Source organism: Macaca nemestrina, chromosome 1, assembly GCF_043159975.1.
Source record: "Macaca nemestrina isolate mMacNem1 chromosome 1, mMacNem.hap1, whole genome shotgun sequence".
Classification (NCBI taxonomy): Eukaryota; Metazoa; Chordata; class Mammalia; order Primates; family Cercopithecidae; genus Macaca; species Macaca nemestrina.
In genome coordinates this window covers 144093799-144107332 of record NC_092125.1, presented here as the reverse complement: position 1 = coordinate 144107332, position 13534 = coordinate 144093799, and the positions used below count along the sequence as shown (strand labels likewise).

At 39.1% G+C, this 13534-nt stretch overlaps 1 protein-coding gene across 1 annotated transcript in view; it reads left to right on the top strand.

Annotated features, from left to right (window-relative positions):
- The first annotated feature begins 3904 nt into the window (after positions 1-3904).
- The window catches only part of LOC105482826 (leucine rich repeat containing 8 VRAC subunit B), a 28517-nt gene continuing 18887 nt past the window's right edge, over positions 3905-13534 (top strand). The window contains exon 1 of the mRNA XM_011743183.3: positions 3905-3963. The gene's annotated coding sequence lies outside the window, so the exon portion shown is untranslated. The remainder of the gene's footprint in view (positions 3964-13534) is intronic.

The following is a 13534-nucleotide window of genomic DNA, read 5'->3' as shown; positions in this document are numbered from 1 at the left end:
GACCCTTATGATATTATTCATACTTCTATATACATTAGAAAATTTCCATAGTAATAATTTTTTAAAAATAAAAATGGTATGTGTTTTTTGGACAATAGGTTAGGCTGGCCTGTCAGAATAGAGAGCATTGTTCAAAGGCATAGTAGGAAAGGTTGGAAAAGCAGCCTGGCACCCAATTCGATGGTGAGAGAGGATTTGTGAATGTGTGCTGTGGAGTTTCGGTGAGTGCTAATAGGCACTGGTTCATTGGTTGGACTTGAGTTCTACTTGACTGTGAGCCCAAAGTGGAGTTGCAGTCCAGTGTTGGCATCTTATCAAGGATGACAGTACTCCACTTTATCATCTGCTTCAGGACTGTCACATCTAATGTGCCATATTCAGTTCTGGAAGGCACATTTAAAGAGGACTTTTTGCGAACCAAGTTTCAATGGTGGGATATGTCAAGCCCAGAAGAGTAACTCACATCTTCCTAGCAATCTTCTTTCTGTCAGAACACTCCGTCAGCTCATGGTTGTCTACCTGGAATAGACGTATTTTCCCTTCTTCCAAGTCTCTCTACTACTCCCTTTCAAACTCTTTTTCTTTTGAGAGCCAAAGAATAGGCAATAAAAAGCAAATTAATCACATCTCTATGATTCCTGAGTGACATGAAGGTACATAATCACAGTGGCATCTGACTCAACCTCCTGGCAACAGACTAACAGCTGGATGAGCTATACCCAGAAAGGAGCCCTTAGTGTAGCTTTCTGAAGCAAAGTTCCTCCTCCTCCCTGCTGAAGCTGTTTCTCTATAGCTCAGTAGAAAAGACAAGAGATGTATCAGAGAAATTTGGGTAATTGGTAATATTAAGGAATTGTTAATTATTTGTATATGATTTAGTAATGATTCTAGAGCTGACACACATCAGCTTGTGAAAGCTGTTGTGTTATAGGAATTTTGCAAGCTAGTCAAACATAGTCATTAAAAACTAAATTGTACAAACTTAAAGTACTAAAAGTAAAATAAATACTCAAAACTCTCACTCCCTAATAATTTTAATATAATTTGTAGTTATCTGTGCTGTTAAGGTTATTGATGTCTAAGGTGTCTGCAGAGTAGAAGTACTCTATAATGACGTATGACACATCTCTTCTCAACTCCACATTCAGTGACATCATGTTGGTACTTTGAAGTTGGCCATGGTGGGAATCATGGAAAATGGCAAAGATCCAGGGTCCTTTTTTTTTCCTTTTTCTCAGCAAACTGGTTGCTAAATATTTACCAGCACACCACTGGGTATTATGATGATATTGTGGTTATGTCTTAAAGACTCTTTCTGTTTTAGGGATCCAGACTGAAATAAGACAGAATATATCTAGAATCTGTTTCAAAATAATCCAATGAGGGTGGGTATTGTGATGTTGAATCAGAGTGGTGGGCAGATGGGTGTCATCGTACCGCTCTCTCAACTTTTGTGTATGTTTAAAATTTTCCATAATAAAATGTTAAAACAGCAATTGTGGAATGTTACAATGAAAATAAATTGCCTGTACCTAGTAGACATAGATAGCAATCCAGTCTGGCACCTGTCTGTCCTTCAAACTTTGATGCCAACATCCCTTTGATGAAATCATATTCTCAAATTTTTGAGCGCTTATTTTGTAAATGGTTCACATAGGTCATTGATTTTAAATATCTGTTTCTCATTAAATAAAATCAAGAAACCACTATGTGCAGTTTATCATGCCCATCAGGGCAAAGGAATCCACTAGAGCCTTCCCAAGGATAGCAGAAAGCTCTCTTCATAGTGGGCGGGCGGGGAGGCGGGGGGGGCATTCATTGTTGGAATGCAATCCTGTTTGCAAAACCAGTTGTACGAATAGGGAAAAATGAATCAAGTAATTGCTCAGAAGGCTACTTGCGGCTACATGACAGCTGTGTACCCTTCAGATTTATTTTCAGTCTAGCTGATTTGAGTCATTGCCCAAAAAAGGAGTGTTGTCAAGTGAATTGTCTTTTATGCAGATGATGACAGCCTTTCTAAATATTGCCTTGCTGATATAAGGGATGTGTTTGGAATTATTGGCCTACGAATTAAACTAGTCCTAATCCAAACGATTTAAAAAGTTCTCGCTTAGGTTATATATTGATTACATTTCACAAAGAGCACAAAAGAACTATATTTTTTCTAGCATATATTTAGACATCAAATGGAAAAGTTATAGCATGAATTACTCAGAATACATCATTTTTTTCTAAGTTTGAAGTTTTAATTTCATTCTTAATATCAATTTGGAGTATGGTAATAGTTTCTCCTTGGATTTGATTATGCAATAATACATACAAACTAAATCCAGTTTACCAGGAAAAAAATTTGTGTTGAGTAATGAATGCAAGTGGTCACTATGATTATCCCGTCAAACAGGGTAGTGAGGAAATTATTAGGTTTTATAATGGGGACAGAGAAGGACAATCAGAACCTTGAGGGGGAAAGTAGTCTATTCTGTCTTGTAATGTTAAGTTAATGTGAGTTTCTGGTCCGTGTAGAAATACAGACTTAGACCATTCTCTTAAGTTAATGACAAAAAAATTCAAAGCCTCGAGCAATGAAAACAACAGATGCAAACTCAGATTTGTTTTGACCCCTCAGTTTTGTTTCACCCTGGGCTGAAACAGATGCTGCAAATAGGAATTAAGATCAGGGAAGCCAGAAATCAGAAGAGTGTGGGTAGGAGAAAAATCATTATAACTTCTCCTCATAAGACAGAGCTGGACAGAAAAATCACCTGGAGAAACTGGGAGCCTTTGTTGACACTTTGCTGCAGTTTTTCCCATGTTAATTCCTTTGTACCAATACCCTTCAGGGCCCTGCAGGGTCCCGCCACAGCATACATTCTGAGAGTTTGTTTGAGGCATATCAATATAATAGAAGTCATAGTTCGAAATTAAGTTGGAGCATGAAGATTGGGGTATGATTGCTAAGAAAAAAAGCACATATTAAGTTCCTGAAGTGAGATAATCACAGGCTTGTGATTATTCACTCAGAAACCATTTACTGAGCCCCTACTATCTGGGCTAGGCAATGGGATACCACAGTGAGCCCTGCAAATAGAAGCCCTGTGCTACCAGAGCTTACTGCTTACTGTGCGGAGAAATGCGATAAACAGCATAAGTATATAGTACATTAAATGGAGACAGATTCTGTAGGAAAAACAAAACCAGAGCAATTCTTCAAAATTAAATTCCCAAAGGATAACATTTTCCAACTCTATCAAAGCTAGCAAAGAAAGGAGATTGATATTTATAAAACGTAACGCACACCACATCAGAAATTATTTCATGTTTCCATTAACCCTGTTGATATGATAAATATATTCACTATCTCTACAACCATTAGAGAACAAATTAAAGATGAAGTAGCTTGGGAAAGGGAGCAGCTTTTTAACACTGAAGTGAAATGAAAAATATGCCCTAATGTTTTGTTAGTGAGTTGACAGTTCATGATCAGGAAGACAGTGAGCACCTGCAATAGGGAGGCTGGAAGTTATTTTTATAAAGAATGTCTTTGATTGCTTCCAATTCTATTTATCTCCAGTTGGACAACTAAGTAAAAGTCATTTGAAGAGATGTTTTGTAGTTATGTGGATGCGGGTTTGCATATGTGGATGTTTTCGAACATATAAACTTCATATTTTAATGAATTCAGTCATCTTCACAAAAAACTAAATTGTCCCAATTTTAAATGGAAATATTCTGGAAGGAAGGTATTAAATGAGTTCTTTTATGTGGGAGATGGACTGAGACTGCATTGAGTTATTTAAGTAACTTTTAAAATTTTACCAAGTGCAGGTCTTTAAGTCCAACATTGGCCCGAGTCTTCGGCAAAAACAGCCTAACAAACTCATTGATATTTTTTCCTCTCCCTAGGGCTCCAGTTTGTGTTTTCAGTTGCCTACTAGACCTCACTACCTGGATGGCCCACAGGTACTGCAAACTCAGTGTTTTAAATAACACACTCACTAGCCTCCTTCATCATTGACCCTGTGGCCAAAGCTAGGGTAAGTCACTTGTCGTTGAGTCCTGACTCTCCTTAACATCTAATCTGCTACCAAGTCCTTCTAATGGATACCTAAGGAGCCCTAGAGTCTATGCCCATAAGCTAGTTAGCAGAGCACCTGCTTGAAAGCACTGACAAGTAATAGTAGTATTTTTGCTTCTGTCTGCTCTTCTCTTCCCACTCAGTTACATCTTAGTTCAAGCCTCCTTTCCTGATGTTTATCATCTGGACAATTGATCTATCCTGGTCTCCTCCCTATGTGTATTTCTCCTTTTTAATGAGTTGTTCATGCTGCTACCAAAGTGGCAAATTCTAACTTTTTAAATTTAAGATTTGACACTGACTGGATTAAGTCACTGCCTTTCACAAATACCTTTTTGGGTTCAGTAGAATGGTACCTGTGTCTCATTAGGTCTGGACCTAAATGTTCTTTTCATCTCACCTTCTTCAGCTTTCCCATTAGGTTCACTTGCAAGAACAGTACTCAGTCAAACCTTAGCTATGCCAAACCTTTAATAAAGTATAAAAGATTAATTATGTTAATTATTAGCCTTGCTTTGAAATGAAAGGGCAAAATTCACCACATAGCTTCTTGGGCTTCCACTGAATATTGGAATATTAACTAGCACTTTATAACAGAGCCTTTCACCAGGCCAACTTTACTGCTCTTCCCTTTTCCCATCTCTCTCATCAGCCAGAACCCACCGTTCTGCCTAAATTCCTTCATTCCTTCATCCACTGATACTGCCATGGTCTTCACTCTGACTGCTTCAGCATTGAATGACTGCAGTAGGATCCTGCCTGGTTCCCTTACCTTCATTTCCCCTGGCCCCTGATTCTGCCCCATTGTATCTCTCATGCCTCACCAGATTAATTTTCCTAAAACATTGCTTGCATTCTGTTTTAGAATCTATAATTGTTCTCTTTTGTAAGTCAATTCAAGCCATACGCTCATATTCTGGAATCTCCAACCGTAAATGTCCTCACTGCCTCATTTATTTGCGAAGTCGTCTCCCTCTGGCCGTGAAGATCCTCTGCAGCCTCACTGCTCTTCCTCAGACAACACCCTTCTGCTCTGTCCCTCCCTACCACCCCACTGGAGATCTTTTTCCTGCCCCAGCCCATGCATATCCCTAACAGCTCAGAGATACCTTATCTATATTGCCTTCTCCATTCCCTGAGCTATACCTGTTCACCTTATGGGAGGAAGCTTTGGATGGTTGGAAGAGCACCATGTTTGGTGTCAGTAATGGGATCAAGCTGTTGCTCACTAGTCATGTGTCTTCAGCAGCTAATTTTTTTCTCTCTGAGCTTATATCCTTATTCTAAAGTCAAGTATATGATTTAAATGACTGAAAAAAAATGCTCCAAAAACTTTTGAGCATTATATAGATGTTCAGAGTTGTTCTACTCCACTATTTAATCCTTTATTTTTTTTCCTTTTCACCTTGTGTATAAATTTCCCATTTTCCTAACTTTGTAAGTGTTTTAAGGATAGATATAAAATGAAATATACTTCCTTATCTTATTCGGACCATACCACAGCAAATGCTCAATGAATTCTCCCTGTCAAGAGAATTCATTGAATATAAATATAAAGGATCAGGCTCTGTGGTGAAAGTACAGTATTTGATAAAGTGAGTGAGGGAGTAACAAGAAAAGAGGGTGCCCAAAGAAAAGGGGACTGATTAGGGGACTGGCCAGCCTCAATACTTTTTGGTGCATCCACAGACAAGCTCTGAATGAGACCCACTAGCCAGGCTCTTCAACCTCTTAACACCATGGCAATAGAATTGACTCAGTTTCTTAAGTGTCACACTGTTCTTAAAACATAGTAGGCTCTCAAGTGTTTCTAGAATTCACTAACCACATGATTTGCGTATTATATATATTTATACACATGCATGTATGGTGCCAATAGATTTGTCTGTCACTGCTTATTTATTCATAGTTTTTTTTCCCTTTTAAATTTCATTCTTATACAGAGCAGCAGTATGTCTGCTTTGTCTGCAGAGTAGCACTAATGTTCAGATTTGCATTGTGTTTGTGCAGTGTCTAATAGGGGCTACCTGATCACTTGCTGAAGTCATAGGTAGTTCAGGAACTATCTTCTTATTTAGATCGCTACGAAGTTTTCATAAAAATATTGTCCTGTGTATAATACTAAACTTACTCAAATCCTGCTTAAAATTAAAAATAAGTATAAAGAATAATAATTAGTAAATGAGAATTTATTTTATTTTTGCATGGTGTCTTCTAGCCCCTTCTCCCACACCCGACCTCCTTGGAATAAGAAATATGGTAATGGAAACCAGAAATTGATGATCCTACTTAGTATCCATCTTAGCAGAAAAATTTAAACAGTAGTGAGTTTTGTTTGCTAACACTATCCTTGGACAATAAGAATAATCGTTAGGTACTTATAATAACTCTCACTATGTTTAGGTCACTGAGTCAGTTAAAAGCAGACTAATCAGTAAAATACATTTTCTGGTTTTACAGAGCTTATAATTTACAGTAGATTAAAGGGAATGACAGTAACCCCAGCAAAATAATTAAGAGAAATGTGATTTACTTGTTACCTAAGAAGCAAAAGATACATTTTTCTCCAAAGTAAGTCATTAAAGATTGCAATCGTTTATACCAAAGTTGATTTGCTAGCATGAAAATGATTGCTTAACCCTGCTCCCTGCATTCACCAGGCGGGCTGGGTGAGTGCTTGTGTTTCAGATGAGCCAGCCTGGCTACAGGAAAAGATATTTGCATAGAAGACTGGGGACATTGCCACACAACAAAATGAAGAATTATGCTTTCAAAATTCCTTTTATTACTGCCTTGATTAAATTGTTGTTTCCAAGGGAATGGATTTTCAGATGAAATTTTAATATGCTTCAGATAATTCCAATTGTGTTCTTTCGTTTTACTCGGCTTTCACAATATGATCATATTTGGTTTCACTTCCTGGTTAGTGCACACAAGCCTGTTGCTGGGAAATATTTGAATAAAGTGTTTATGAGAGAAGACTATTGTTTCAAAGTAGAGGAAGGCATTTTGGTTTGATTTAGACTTAGTTCATGTAGTAATTTTTATAGAAATAAAATTTCTGACATGTAAATTGGTTAAAAACACTCTTTAAAAATAATTTAAAGGACTTATTTGGCACTGAAATTAAGTTACCTTGTGGTGAAATCATCTCGTCTACAGAACTGTTTGATTAGGTACCAGTTGTGCAACAAATGAAATGTTTGTCCATAATTAGAGTAATTGTTACTTGATTTTAAACAGAGGTTTGATTGCATAGTGAGTGTCATAATGCCAAATGATTTTTCCATTGATTAAGGGCCCAGTGTATTCTTAAGTTGATCGTTTGCTCTCAGTGTGTTTAAGCTGGCTAGAATATATCTGGCACCCTTTTGTGTATGTTGTAAATGACTGCTCTTCTGTGTTACTTCATACAAAATCTTTGCCTATTCTAAAAGTGGTATTTTTACCATTAAGTATTTAATTCCACCAGAGTACTCAGGTATTACCTAGTCTAAAAAAGTACAAATCAAATTTATTTCTCTTTTGAAAAAGTCAGTTAAGACTTTCAGGAAACGTGTGCTTCCTTAAAATCTAATTGCTTTGTCCATTTGCGTCAATTTACTGGCTAAATCTGAAAGTTTAATTTTTTAAAGCGTAACTATTTTTCTACTCAGAATTTTAATTTTGAAGTCCATCTGTGTTTTATTTCTCAAGGTACCCAGATATATACCCTAATATAAAATTAGGCTTCCTGCTGTCAATCTTGAACTCTCTCTAATGAATTCCTTCTGATGCTTTCAAATTAATTTTCTTGGTATATAATAGTATGTCCTTAAATGTATTTTTCTATCATTCCCTTGCTCAGATACCACCAGTGACTTCCTACTGCTTATATCAAGCCTAAATTCCTCTCTGCTTATAAAAATATTTGAATATTCTAAAAGTGATATTTTTACCCCTAAAGCAATAATTTCTCAGGTGCCTGTTGCATTCTGTGCCTGAGTTATGTCTTGAAAATTTTTTAGTGTGGCATTTGAGACTTACTTAGCATTTGATCCTAATCACCTTTCCACTCTTATCCCTATCATTTCTGTCTCATAAATTCCACTCCATCTCTGTGTGTGCTAATTCATTAAATTGACCTTGACTTTCTTTTGCCTTCTTTATTGGTTGTTCCATTCCTCCACATAAAATATTATGTGCCCTGTTACTAACCACCCCTTTTTACCCCTTATTCCTTCACCCCCTAACTATATAAATCTTATGCGACTTTCTTGGTCCAACTCATAAACCCTGTGCAGTGACTATTGTTCTTCTAGCATGTATTACCTTAAGATGTAACTGTGTAATTCATTTGTTTGGTCTTGTACTTATGCCTTCTTTCACCAATGCATAAGCTCCTTTTGAGATTTAGGTCTGAGTGTGACACCTTTCTATTGCCTTCATCAGCTGGGCCAGTTCTTTGCACCCAGCAGAAGCCTCATCATGATTGTCAAGTACACCTAGTGTCAGAGCATGTGCAAGATGTAACATTTCCACTTTCTCTTGGTGCCCCATGACACCAGTTGGTGTCATACAAGACCCTCTTCATTTCTACCTTTCTTCAACTGACAGAGACTAAGTTGTTGCCTTCCTTAAATGGATAAGAGTCTCCACACAATAAAAACAGATGGTATTGTCAGATATAAATAGGTAAATATTATTTTGTGTGTGTGGGTGAGAGAAAAAAGACAGGAAAAAACTACACTTGTAGCTTTCTTGGCACAATCTTTTTGCCTTTCAAATTTGGTTGCTAAGAAATAACCATAGATTCGTCTACTGTGTATAAAAGAGAAACACAGAGACTCTGTGTGTTTTGCAGCCAATTTTGTCACTGAGCTATGACAGAGCCTCACCCGGATTTAGAAGTCATGTGTCAGACTTCCAGATGGGGAGTCTATCTTTTGTCTCCTGGAAAACCATTGTTTCCAGAGGGCCCATGTTTCTCCCCTTTGCTGAGACCAAGTGAAGCTGCAGAATCCTGCTGAGTTATGAAGCCCAAAGCCAACCTAATGTGCAGGAATGACCTGTCACATTTTTTGGAATGTAGGCATTCTATTTGATTCATATTAGTTATTTGTGGGTTATCTTAGAAGAAGCTTACTCTGTCACTTCAGAGTGCCCAGAGCTGCACCAACTTATTCTGAATGCCATGGCGGAGCTAAATTCGTCTTCTCTGCTGATGAGGCTCAAATGGAGTCTTTAGTCTCTGCTAAAGGATTCAGGAAGCCTTGCACGTCACATAGAATTTGGGATGTGAATTGAAGGTAAGAAGGTATGAAGATTGTAAGATACTTTTGCAGCTTTTGCTTCCAAGCAAGAAGGTCTAATTAAAACTCTTGTATCTGTTAAATTAATATTTACTAGCAGCTTCTACAAGCTAAGCCCTGGGATGCTATGATAAGCATGATACATGTAGACCAGACCTCAGAGAGAAATAAACCTTTAATCAAACAATTACTTATAGGTTTGTGATAAATGTTATGAAAGGAAGGGATAGAGAACTACAGGAGTATGTTGTGAAGTGACCTGTCATGTCAAGAATGTGTCCCTTAGGAAATAACTTTATTAGTCGTTGATTCAGGGCATCAATGACTTAAACGACTGCCTTGTTTTGGCCTTGAAAGCAAGCTTGACCTTTTAAGTGAACTATCTGGCACTGTTTGAAATTGCAACCGCCAGCTGAAATAAGAATTCGCTCTCCTTATGAGACTTTTCTTATACAGCATCATATTATATGTGTAATAAATTCATATTTGGCCTTTGCCCCCATGTCACATCACAGAGCCCCATTCCTGATAAGAGTGTCCTTTGTTATTCATAGTGAGCCCCTGTTAACCATACCTAAGTTTTGTTTTAATGTGGTAACTCATTGTAGGCACCTGGGTAGCCTCAGGATGGGGGCTGGTCACCAGAGGATCCAACCATGTGATTCCAGCATTGGAACTTTTACACCCACCATCAACGTCTGGAAAGGGGAGAGGGACTGGAGATTTTCAATCACTAATGGCCAATGTTATTTAATCAATGATGCCTACATAATGAAGTTTTCATAAAAACCCCTAAACAATGGGGTTCAGGTAACTTCCAGGTTGGTGAACACATCAAAGTGCTGGGAGGGTGCTGAGGTTGGAAAGAGCAGAGAAGCTCCATCCTCCCACTGCCCTCAAATACCTTGCCTTTTGCATCTCTTCCATTTGGCTGTTCCTGAGTTGTATCCTTTATAATAAATCAATAATGGTGAGTAAGGTGTTTTCCTGAGTTCTGTGAGTTATTCTAATAAATTATCAAATTTGAAGAGAACGTTATGGGAACCCCCAAATTTATAGTGAAGTCAAACAGAAGTACAGGTAGTCTGGATTCCTGGGACTTGTGATTGAGTTTGAAGCAAACGCAGTCTTGTAGAATGGAGCCCTTTAAACCTGTGGAGTCTGATGCTAACTCTGAGTAGTTAATGTCAGAACAGGATTGAATTTTAGGACACCCAGTTGGTGTTACAGGGAGTGATATCAGAAAAAAAGACATCTCACTCTGCATTTACCCTAAATGTAAACCAGACGTTCTCCCTCTCCAGCTGAAGAACAAATGGCAACCAGTGATTTTGACTACCAGCAACCATTAACCAAGTCACAAATGTGAAGCATTAATTTAACACCAAGGTAAAAACGGACATTTTACCTGAATCATACGTGACACAAGAGCTTGCTTTTTCAAAACAGACTGGTTTCTCTCTGAATGCGCTTGCCCAGTGTTTCATTCCCCACACCTTCTTCCATGGAAAATAGGAGCTGGAACAGATAAGCAGTGTTGACTGACTGGAATCTTTTAGAAGAGCTTCTCTGGGTTGGGCAGTTAGGCATGTGCACTCCATTGGCACAGTGAGCTAGAGATTGTGCGCATTCTCTTTTTGTCTTTTTCCAAATCCCCAATTAACAGACCTTAAGTGATCCATTATCCATCCATTATTACAAGGCAGATTTGGAGAATAATTTCCTACTGAGGTTGTTGTTTTGTCACAGTGAAACAAATGACTGACATTCTGTGTTTGGGCCACGTAGTTCTTCTGAACCCCTGGGCCTCAGTGCCTTTTTTGAAGAGTTCTTTTTGACTTCGCAATAGGACCTAAATGTGATGAAATGTCAATGTCTTTGCAACACTTGCTGTTTTGTTTCCCTGGAACCAGAGTGGCATAAATAAAGCTCACTTCCTGGGTTGTTTTGTTTGAAGATACTGTCCCAAGGCCAAAAGCATCCTCTTTTTAAATCACTTTGCTAGTAAAAGCATTAGCTTTCTTTATGAGTTCTCTTTTGCATTTGTTTGCTACTGCAGTGATTTCAGAGTGCTTCCATGATATTTGTTTTACCACTAATATCAATTCTTGAGCCAGTATGATTGTCTGTATATTAAAGCTGAGGAGATGGAGGCCTGTATTTGATGAGTGACTTAAGCCCATGCAGATAATGGTGGAGGCAGGCCTGGGACTCAGTCCAGTGTTCATTTTCCACACTGCTGCCATGGAAAACCAGCCCCTGTGTCTTACTCTCACTAGTGCGAGGAGTGGAGAAGCAAAATGATACTGTACTCAGTCAGCAGCAGACACATAAATAAAATTTCCTAATTTTTATGTATGTGTTTTTTCCTATATTGTGTGTGCCCCTGCTAGGGCTTGGGGAACATTGAAATTAGGAAATTTGTACTTACCTAAAACAGCTCTAGAACACTTAACACAGCAACAGATCAGCAAGTAGGGCAATTGCTCTAAGATGTGCAGGGTTGACTCTCACAGCAGTGACTGCTGCTGACCAGTAAGTCAAGAAAACTGGGCCTGGCGTGGTGGCTCACGCCTGTAATCCTAGCACTTTGGGAGGCTGAGGCGGGCGGATCATGAGGTCAGGAGCTCGACACCATCCTGGCTAAGACAGTGAAACCCCGTCTCTACTAAAAATACAAAAAAAATTAGCCGGGCGTTGTGGTGGGCGCCTGTAGTCCCAGCTACTCGGGAGGCTGAGGCAGGAGAATGGCGTGAACCCGGGAGGCAGAGCGTGCAGTGAGCCGAGATTGAACCACTGCACTCCAGCCTGGGCGACAGAGCGAGACTCCGTCTCAAAAAAAAAAAAAAAAAAAAATCTGTAAAAATGCCTAGTATCTGTAAGCATAGACACCACTGAAGTATAGATAGAAATAAAGTCAGAGACTTTGAAAATCCCTTGCCATCACAGCAGGGTTCCAAACTGATTGGAATCCATAAGACAGGCAGCATGATAAAGCAAGAGGTGGCCATAGCTAACTGTGAGGCTGAGTGAATGTCCACAGTGAGTCACAGGGCGAAGCATCCTGTTGTCATGTTTGTACTGTTCTCAAGTGATCCATGATCACTGTGATCACAGAATTAATAATCCAATCTGCCCTACATTTTGGGGTCAAACTTAGCACTCCTGGGAGGGAAACAGTAAGAGCCAATAAAACATAAAGCAAGAGAAGCTGGAGATCACCACTCTTTCCCCTCACTTCCCAGTGGCAAGCCTCCCAACCCTCCCTGAGACATTGCTTTGTCTTTATAATAAGAAAGCAGCAAGTCAAGAGGTGACATGTTTTAGAAAGAGCTCTCTGGCTGCAGTATGGAAATGGGACTAAGGAGGGCAAGAGAAGAGGTGATTTCAGAGTCATCCTGCCCAAAGAGGACATGGGCCCCACCCAAGACAGTGGTAGCAAGATTGTAGAAGGAACTGGTTTAAGAGGCCGTTGGATTTGAGGGAATAGAAGAAGAGAAAGTTTCTGGGTTAGGTGCCTGCCTTAGTCTGTTTGTGCTGCTGTAACAAAACACCTAAAACTGGGTAATTTATAAGTAACATAAATGTATTCCTTTCCAGCTCTGGAGGCTGGAAAGTCCAAGATCAACATGCTACAGATTTGGTTTCTGGACCATGAACATGTTATAGGAGTAGAAGAGCAACAGGGATAGAATGAGAGAACTTACCGTAACTTCAAGCCCTTTTATAAGGCACTAAATCCCATCCTTGAGGGCAGAGTCCTCATAGCCCAATCACCTCTTAAAGGCTCCATTTCTTAATATTGTTGCACTGAGGATTAAGCTTCAACATGAATTTTGAAGAGGACACAAACATCCAAACCATAGCAGTCAGTGCCTTAGCCCTTGATGTTGCTATCAACCTGAGATTCAGGGATCGAGGAAGGGCAGGTATGATATCTAGGTGTGGGAGGAAACAGTAGATGCAGTTTGGGACATGCTGCTTGAGTTGCTTCCACACATCTCGGTATATAGCCAGGACGATGTTGGGGAGACGATTTTGCAGCTTGGGGTTAGGAAGCTGGGCTCATCATATACACAGAGGTGGTGGATGAAACCTTAAGCATAATGCTCAGGATGTCACCCGAGCATAGCATATGTGTGAGTAGAGAAGCAACAGGCCCAAG